We start from the raw sequence: 9,655 nt of genomic DNA, 5'->3' as shown, positions 1-9,655 counted from the left end.
GCTTCTTCCTGGTTTAGGCTTGGGAGGAGGCAAGTGTCCAGGAAGAAGCCGAAACCCTGAACAGACCCATAACAAGGTCTGAAGTTGAGGCAGCAATTAAGAGCTTACTACCCAAAAAAAGCCCAGGTCCAGACGGATTCACAGCCAAATTCTACCAGACATACAAAGAGGAGCTGGTACCATTCCTTCTGAAACTATTCCAAACAATACAAAAAAAGGGAATTCTTCCCAAATCATTTTGTGAGACCAACTTCATCCTGGTTCCAAAACCCGGCAGAGACTCAACAAGAAAAGAAAACTTCAGGCCAATATCCATGATGAACATAGATGCAAAAATCTTCAATAAAATACTGACAAGCCGATTGCAACAGCACATCAAAAAGCTTATCCACCATGATCAAGTAGGCTTCATCCCAGGGATGCAAGGCTGGTTCAACATACGCAAGTCTATAAACCTAATTCACCACATAAACAGAACCAAAGACAAAAACCACATGATTATCTCAGTTGATGCAGAGAAGGCCTTTGACAAAATTCAACAGCCCTTTATGCTAAAAACCCTCAATAAGCTAGGTATTGATGGAACGTATCTCAAAATAATAAAAGCTATTTATGACAAACCAACAGCCAATGTCATACCGAATGGGCAAAAACTGGAAGCATTCCCCTTGAAATGTGACACCAGACAAGGATGCCCTCTCTCACCACTGCTATTCAATATAGTACTGGAAGTTCTATCCAGAGCAATCAGGCAAGAAAAAGAAATAAAGGGCATTCAAATAGGAAAGGAGGAAGTCAAATTGTCTCTATTTGCAGATGACATGATTGTATATCTAGAAGACCCCATCGTCTCAGCCCCAAATCTCCTGAAACTGATAAGCAACTTCAGCAAAGTCTCAGAATACAAAATCAATGTGCAAAAATCACATGCATTCCTATACACCAATAACAGACTTAAAGACAGCCAAATCAAGAACAAAATTCCATTCACAATTGCCACAAAGAGAATAAAATACCTAGGAATACAACTAACAAGGAGCGTAAAGGACCTCTTCAAGGAGAACTACAAGCCACTGCTCAACGAAATAAGAGAGGACACAAACAGATGGAGAAACATTCCATGTTCATGGTTAGGAAGAATCAATATCGTGAAAATGGCCATACTGCCCAAAGTAATTCACAGATTCAATACTGTCCCCATCAAGCTACCAATGACTTTCTTTGCATAACTGGAAAAAATCACCTTAAACTTCATATGGAACCAAAAGAGAGCCCGCATAGCCAAGTCAATTCTAAGCAAAAAGAACAAAGTGGGAGGCATCACACTACCGGATTTCAAACTATACTACAAGGCTACAGTAATCAAAACCACATGGTACTGGTACCAAAACAGAGATATAAACCAATGGAACAGAACAGAGGTCTCAGAGGCAACACAACATATCTACAACCATCTGATCTTTGACAAACCAGACAAAAACAAGCAATGAGTTAAGGATTCCCTGTTCAATAAATGGTGTTGGGAAAGCTGGCTAGCCACATGCAGAAAGCAGAAACTGGACCCCTTCCTGACACCTTACATTAAAATTAACTCCAGATGGATTAAAGACTTAAACATAAGACCTAACACCATAAAAACCCTAGAAGAAAATCTAGGCAAAACCATTCAGGACATAGGTGTAGGCAAGGACTTCATGACCAAAACACCAAAAGCATTGACAACAAAAGCCCAAATAGACAAATGGGACCTACTCAAACTCCACAGCTTCTGCATGGCAAAAGAAATAGTCATTAGAGTGAATTGGCAACCAACAGAACGGGAAAAAACTTTTTCAGTTTACCCATCTGACAAAGGGCTGATATCCAGAATTTACAAAGAACTAAAACAGATTTACAAGAAAAAAAACAAACAAGCCCATTCAAAAGTGGGCAAAGGATATGAACAGACACTTTACAAAAGAAGACATACATGAGGCCAACAAACATTTGAAAAAATGCTCATCATCACTGGTCATCAGAGAAATGCAAATCAAAGCAACATTGAGATACCATCTCACGCCAGTTAGAATGGCGATCATTAAAAAATCTGGAGGCAACAGATGCTGGAGAGGATGTGGAGAAATAGGAACACTTTTGCACTGTTGGTGGGAGTGTAAACTAGTTCAACCATTGTGGAAGACAGTGTGGCGATTCCTCAAGGACCTAGAAATAGAAATTCCATTTGACCCAGCAATCCCATTACTGGGTATATATCCAAAGGATTACAAATCGTTCTACTATAAGGACACGTGCACACAAATGTTCATTGCAGCACTGTTTACAATAGCAAAGACCGGGAACCAACCCAAATGCCCATCGACGATAAACTGGATAGGGAAAATGTGGCACATATACACCATGGAATATTATGCAGCCATCAAAAACGATGAGTTTGTGTCCTTTGTAGGGACATGGATGAACCTGGAAACCATCATTCTCAGCAAACTGACAGAAGAGCAGAAGATCAAACACCGCACGTTCTCACTCATAGGCGGGTGTTGAACAATGAGAATACATGGACACAGGGAGGGGAGCACTACACACTGGGGTCAGTTGGGGGGAAATAGGGGAGGGATGGTGGGGGGTGGGGAGCTAAGGAGAGATAGCAAGGGGAGAGATGCCAGATGTAGGTGATGGGGAGGAAAGCAGCAAATCACACTGCCACGTGTGTACCTATGCAACAATTTTGCATGTTCTTTACATGTACCCCAAAACCTAAAATGCAATAAAATAAATAAATGGGGGGAAAAAAAGAAACTAGATAAAAGGAATAAGTTAAATGAAAAACAAACAGAAAAAAGGCTCTAATAAAAACAAAAGCAGGAATATTTGAAATTTAAAAAAAGAGTCAAGAAAAATCAATAAAACCAAAATCCTGTTTTTCAAAAAGATCAACAAAACTGAAAAAACTCTATCAAGATGAACTATTAATAAATATTACTATATTAAAATTAAGAACTATTAATCAAAACACATAATAAAACAAAAAATAAAATGACAGAAGCTTTTTAGCAACTTAAATGGAAATTAAAAGTTTAGTATCTAAATTCTGGAAAATAGAACTTCCAAAAATTAGCTAAAAAAGTGAAAATAGGCAAAAGATATAAAAAGGAAATTCACAGAATAGGAAATGCTAATAGCTATCAAACATTTATAACTGCGCTGTTATTACTAGCCCAAAAAAAGACATTTTAAAAATGAGATACCATTTTATATACATTGACTTTGCAAAGTAATTAGAAAATCTAATATATATAAGCAGGTAAAATGATATGGCACTCTTCTACATTGTTTAGAATACAAACTGGTACTGAGACTGTATAGAGCAATTTAGAGGTTTGTGTTTAAGGTAAAGATGGTTATAGCCTATGAAGACACAATTTAACTTTTATGTGTGTAACTTAGAGAAACAATGTTACGTATGCTTGGAAAACATGCAAAAATGTATTAAAATAAAAAACACTGTTTGTAATAGGGACAGAAGTAGAAACAATTGAACTTTATGTAATTCTAATTAGTAAATTTTAAAATAAAAAAACTGTATATTTTTTATGGATAGCTACAATAAAGCTTAAAGATATAATTAGAAGTAATAAACTACAAAATCATAATAGTTATTACATTTAGAGGGTGAGAGAATAGGGGTGAGAGGGTAGCTGTATCATTAGGCTTTCTTGTTTGTTTTTAAATAAAAATGACCCAGCAATCTCACTACTGGTTGTTCTACCCAGAGGAAAAGAAGTTATTATATAAAAAAGGTATTTGCACATGCATGTTTATGGCAGCACAGTTTGCAATTGCAAAAATGTAGAACCAACCCAAATGCCTATCAATCAACAATATATACACCAGAGTTTCTTTATATGTGTGTGTGTGTGTGTGTGTGTGTGTGTGTGTCTATATATATATATATATATATACCACAGTTTCTTTATGTATGTATGTATGCGTGTATATATATACATATATATGTATGTATGTATATATATTATCTAAAGCGTCAAAGCCATATGGACACTTTATACATACATACATAAAGAAACACAGTTTCTTTATGTATGTATGTGTGTATATGTATACATATATATTATGTGTGTATATATATTATCTAAAGTGTCAAAGCCATATGGCTTTTTTAAAAAGTATTTTAAAAAGAGTTTAAACTTTTATTTTTATTTTTCTGAGACAGAGTCTCGCTCTGTCACCCAGGCTGGAGTGCAGTGGCGCTCTCTCAACTTCCTGGGTTTAAGGGATTCTCCTGCCTCAGCCTCTCAAATAGATGGGATTATACTCATCTGCCATTTATGCCTGACAAATTTTTTAATTTTTGTAGAGACAGAGTTTCACCATGTCAGCCAGGCTGGTTTTGAACTCCTGACCTCAGGTGATCCACCCACCTTGGCCTCCCAAAGTGCTAGGATTACAGGTGTGAGCCACTGCACCCAGCCTTAAACTTTTAGTATTAAAGATGAACAGTCAGCGAGGGAGGCATTAAGACCTATATTTGGGAGATGCTCTTTTAAATCATCTTGTAGTTATGTGAGAAAATAATGTACAGAAATGAGAGCAAGAGTAAATGATCTAATCAACCCATAGTTACATTTCCAGGATATTCTTAGTGTCCCAGGGTATGGGGTGAACAAGTTGTTCCAAAGTAGCCTCATTCAAAGAAATCCAAAAGAATAGCCAAGCATTGCAGAAAATGTATTTTAATGCTCAAAGTAGCTAGCCTAAGCTGTAACAGAGGGCTGTCACATCTGTGTGCTGCTCAGGATGATGGATGGTATAAGTGCAGCCTAATTAGTGTCTTGGGATAAACAGAGAGCTAATGCAGGATAGTCAGAGGTTTGTAAATAAATCTATTACTGACATCTTGGATGAATCTGACCTTTGCAGTGCCAGAATAGATGACAACACAATACTTTGGTACCAAGGGCTAGCCTCAAGGAAACTTTGTTCTTCATTTTGAATAAAATTTTAATGATGAACCAATAGCAGAATCTATAAGTACCCATAGCCTTTCTGCTTTTGGTATTTTTTGTTTTACTACAACAGCATAATTCACATATGCACAGAAAAGTATATCTGCCTGTTTTAGGTACCTAATTTTTTTTCCTTAGGATACATATTGCTCTGTGTGTGTGTGTGTGTGTGTGTGTGTGTGTGTGTGTGTGTGGTGTGTATCAAATGCTTTAAATAGAAAAATTCAACAAAACTGCAACTGTGTTAAGTTACAAAATGTAATTGTTATCCATCTTAAAGTCTGTCTTGGGATAAGAACACTTTTCCATTTAAGTATTGAAATAAGTTCTACCATTAAGCAGGGATGTTGTACAATACAGCTTGTAACAGCATAGAGCTAGGGGTCACCATACCTAAGTTCTAATCCCAGTTTCATGACTTTACCAGCTGGATGGCTATAGGCAAATTACTAGCTTCACTGAACTTCAGTTTTCTCCTCTGTTACAAAACGAAAATAATACTTCACACAACTCTTGTGATAGTTCAATGTGATAATATACAGTTTTGAAATTTTAATGCTTTTCCTCCCCTATTCTTATTGCCCCTTGCTATTTCATTGTTTTCTTCACAGCATGCTTATGCAGAAGGGTAGATCATTCTTCTTGTTATGGCTGGGAAAATGCTAAAAATAATAATGGTGAATTTATATACCTGAACATGATATTTTCATCTGTGAATTTCCAATTCATTCCTTTCATCCTGAGTCATTCCACTCTGAATATAGCTTAATTCATATTAATTATTTATTTTGTAAAAAGAAATTATTTTCCTTCTTTTTTCCTCTTATAAAAGATAGCTCTCAGACAAAAGGAAATAGACTTTGGGATTGATAAAGTGGCTGAATAAAGGATGGGAAAGGGTAAGCACAGAACAAATCTTAATAAGGTGTTGATCACTGTTACCTATTGTTCCCTTACATGTTCAGAAGTTCCTTGAATCCATTTTGTTGTTCGATATTTCTGCCACTGGCTCACACAATTCCATGGCCTTTCTCTTTATGTAGAGCAGTTAGAACTTACTTATCCAGCCAGACTCAGTTCATTTCCTGTTGTCTACCAGTTTCTTACCTGCTACCTATTCCCTCCTCTGGTCCCATCCTCTGTAGAAGAAATAATTTTTTCCATTCTTCTCCATTCTATCTTAAGTGTCTTTCTAACACAGTTCCTCCAAGCATGACTTTATTTGCTATCTTTGTTCAGAAGATGCTAGGACCCAGAGTCCACTGCCATAAGCAGTGTCTCTCATTTTCCTAGAGACAACCTCCTATGAGTATTCCTTACCACAGAGCTTTACTGTGGGTCCAGGTATCTTCTTCCCAGCCCTATCTAATCATCTAATTCTAGTGAGCCACCTACAACTAAATGTGTGTGTGCATGTTACAAGAAGTAGTATATATTACAGTAGTTTGATGTCAAATTATCAAACATACATCTTAATTATATCAATTTACTTTTTGACTGATTACTTACTACTTGATTTGGGGCAAGTTATATCCCCGTGCCTCAACTGTCTCATCTCTTAAATGAGATCATTATAGTACCCTCTTATAGAAATATTATAATGTTTAAATAGGACATCCAAATGGTTAGAATAGGGCCTGGCACACAGGAAGCACAGTCAGAGTTAACCATAATTTTACTTAAATAATAGTAACCTAAATAGGAAATTCTTACAATAAATAGATCTAATTTCTCAATTTAAAGTGTCTTAAGGAAAGATGGCTGACATGAATAATTTTCAGCTGTTTATAAAGAAGTAAATATGGATGCTCATATTGATTAAATCTGTTTTGAAGATAGGCTCTGAAAGGCTTCTTTCTTGCATGAATTTTCCTTAACACTCACCTCATATGCACACATGTGTTCATTGCAGCACTGTGTACAATAGCAAAGACCTGGAACCAACCCAAATGCCCATCAATGATAGACTGGACAAAGAAAATGTGGTATATATACACCATGGAATACTATACAGCCATAAAAAATGATGAGTTCATGTCCTTTGTAGGGACTTGGATGAATCTGGAAAACATCATTCTCAGCAAACTGACGACAAGAACAGAAAGCCAAACACCATATGTTCTCACTCATAGGTGGGTGTTGAACAACGAGAACACATGGACTCAGGAAGAGGAGCATCACACACTGGGGGCAGTTGTCGGGGGATAGGGAGAGACAGCGAGGGGTAGGGAGGGAGGGGATGGATAACATGGGGAGAAATGCCAGATATAGCATGCACCTAAAGTAAAATAAATAAATTTTTAAAAGAAAAAGAAATTATGCATCTTCTGTGGAGGAAAAGTTCATGTATATTTTTTATTTATCTTGTAAAATAGAAATGACTCTTTTATGATATAGCTCTGTAGGCCACTACAGTACTAATTTGCATGGTTCTCTCATAGTAATTTCCATGCTTCTTTGAATTAGAACTAACTTTTTAAAACTCTGAGGCAGGGTTTTAACCAAGCTTTTTGTTTCCAAAACACCAAGTCACCTTCACTAGCATTAGATCACAGTTAAGGAAAAAACAGCACCTACGGACTCACGGAGAATATTTCTGAATGAGCTAAGTGGTTGACTTTTTCACTCATTGTTTGACTTCAGGAACAGACAATTAGCGAAAAAATGAATTGCCATTAAAAGTATGATACTGGATTGACTCACATAGGAATATGACATTTTTTATTCCTTTATCATTTTAAGTAAATTAATAAGGAATGTCTAGTCACAAAATTACAGCCCACTCAAGGTTATTTTTACCATGCTGAACTATTCTAATCGTATATCCAGCCAAATTGGAAATTGAAAAATTTTGCTGCTAAAGGAATTTTCATGCATAGTTTAATACTTCAGCTACCTGCAGCCCTGGGCAAAATACGTTGCTAGCAGGCTGCTTGTTGGCAAAGTCATAGTCAATTATAATAATAGAAATTTTAAATGCCCCACCAATAAATGCTGGAATTATCCGAGGAAAAGGAAGGGGTTCAGAACATTACTGCAGCATTGTTTCATTACCATAAGTAGGTACCTTTTATTCTTGGAGACCTATGTAAGTTTGATAATTAGTTCTTTTAGGAAACAAGAAAATAAGTGGGCTACAATTATTTTTCCCTAATATCCAGCCCTGCAGCAGTTCTAGTACTGGATGTTAGATGAAAAGAGTTACTCTTCTAAGCTTTACAGACTGCTAAATAAATTATCTCAAAGGTTGATTCAGTAAGAATTTCAAGGAGTTAAGTTAATCGCCAATTGAACTTTATCAATTAATTATTTTTTATTTATTCATTTTTGAGTATCTATTTTGCATGAGGCATTGCTCTAGGGAGTTGGGATGCATCAATGAATAAAGTCATCAACGTTCTCCATCATTGGAGCTCAGATTCCATTTTGGGCGGGAGTAGAGAAATAGATAATAAACAATAGATTCTATAAGTAATTATTCTGGTTTGTTAGAAAGTGATATGGGCAAAGTAAACTGGAGGACAGTGAATCAGGAATAGCAGAAGAGGTTGAAGCTTAGAGTGGTTTGGGGTGAAATGATAGTGCCACAGAAATGGAGTGTGCCACACCTATGGTGGAGTGGGGGTGGAGCACATTGCTAAAGAAGGACTGCACATGTCTCAATGTTCAGCAGAGAAGACCTGTCAAGGTATTCAAGGTGTATCTCATTATCTCCTTCTCCACCTGGCCTCGTCTCTCAGAGCTGAAAATTATATAAATTATAAAAGAAATAAATGATACCACTTGGGCCCTCTGATCTTATGAGATCCCACCTAATTTAAGCTCTGCTGGATAGCCTATTTCCCATTAGTTGTCTCAATTCACAGAGGATGGAGAAAGAAAGCACTGAATGAGATATGAGGCTCAACCCAATGAGCACTTATTAGCCCGAATCATTTGGCTAGAACAACTTTATTCAATTTAATGGAATACAAAACGCAGCAGTTCTTATGGAGCCTTCAATGTGCTGTCAGACAAACCACAGATAAATGAACTCATAAAAGAATATGAGGCACTGCTAGACAAGTGTTATGGAAGAGAAAGATCACTGTAATCTAGAGTTAGGGCTTTCTGGAAAAGTGACACCAACATTAAACCTTGTAAAACTCTAGTGTGATTATGATGCAAGTGAAGGAAAATAAGAAAGAGGCAACAGAATCCATGAAGACACGGAGGCAGAAAGGGCAGTGGCCCTGGGAAGTTAAAAGAGAGAAGTCTAGGGAGGGACTTCTTGACTAGCAGCAATTAGCCATGACTAAGTCTCTCCACACTGCAAAGACTTAGATGAGGGGATAAAAAACCAGCTACATTAGGCAGACTATGGTAGCCTCCCCTAGAGACACAGAGGTGGGTAGAAGGAGCCCAGGCACTGAAGTGATCTATTATCTTTCACCTTAAAGAGTATAGGGTGAAATTCAAGAAAATTAGTTCCATGAAACTAAAAGGTGCCTTCTATTGCTTCAATTACACGGATATATTCTACTAGTCTAAAAATACGGCCTCGCTTCTTTCTGTCACTGTGATCATATACTTTCGACTTGAGTCAGAAGAAAGTTTAAATACAGGGATTGAGCTGGAGAGAATGGAAAGAGAAG

Source organism: Sapajus apella, unplaced genomic scaffold, assembly GCF_009761245.1.
Source record: "Sapajus apella isolate SASKATOON/1434 unplaced genomic scaffold, GSC_monkey_1.0 scaffold2, whole genome shotgun sequence".
Classification (NCBI taxonomy): domain Eukaryota; kingdom Metazoa; phylum Chordata; class Mammalia; order Primates; family Cebidae; genus Sapajus; species Sapajus apella.
This window is presented reverse-complemented; position numbering follows the sequence as displayed.